General features: G+C 33.3%; 1 protein-coding gene across 1 annotated transcript in view; it reads right to left on the reverse strand.

Annotated features, from left to right (window-relative positions):
- The window catches only part of LOC119582336 (out at first protein-like), a 14,830-nt gene that overhangs the window by 12,636 nt on the left and 1,494 nt on the right, over nucleotides 1-700 (reverse strand). The gene's annotated exons all lie outside the window — the stretch shown is intronic.

The following is a 700-nucleotide window of genomic DNA, read 5'->3' on the forward strand; positions in this document are numbered from 1 at the left end:
ATAAACAAAGTTTTTATGACTGGGAGCAAATCAAGCAATCTACCTCTTCTTTGTGTTGCCCAAAGTTTAATGTCTCTGTCAGAGGCATAAGTAGATGTGCTGGCCAAGGCACACATGTGAGGGATGTGTGGGGACAGAATACCTGCTCCAGCAACATCCACACTCACGTCCATCTCGACTTCTTCAGTGCCACGGTCTTCTTCTGGTATCTTACTGTGCCAGGATTTTTCTATAAAATAAAAAGAAAAATTATATACATACCCTGATATTTTAGTTGGGTGCATATTCTTGCTATTCTTAAAAAAAAAGCTCTCTAAGTAAGGTTTCCTAGCCTTTTGTTCTAAACCACTGTACAGTTTTTTGTGGATTCCTAATCCCAATTTATTTTATACGTAAACTATATAATATAGGCACAGACAAATATAAGGGACCTAAGATGTTCACAATATCATTACATAAAAAGAATATATAATTAGAGAGAAAAGTGAGAAAAGGCACTTCATCAAATTTTAAAGCAACTGAAGATTACATAATCTATGAAACTAAGTCAAAGACCTGTCCCCCAAAAAGATAACAAACTTTTGAAAGATGGATTAAAAAGTAGCAATCTTACAATTAAGAATCAAAACGACTGACACAAACAATATTTCAAAACATCAATAACATATATATGGAAGAATTTTAAATACTAATCTTTTAC

The sequence above is a fragment of the Penaeus monodon genome, chromosome 15 (genome assembly GCF_015228065.2).
Source record: "Penaeus monodon isolate SGIC_2016 chromosome 15, NSTDA_Pmon_1, whole genome shotgun sequence".
NCBI lineage: Eukaryota > Metazoa > Arthropoda > Malacostraca > Decapoda > Penaeidae > Penaeus > Penaeus monodon.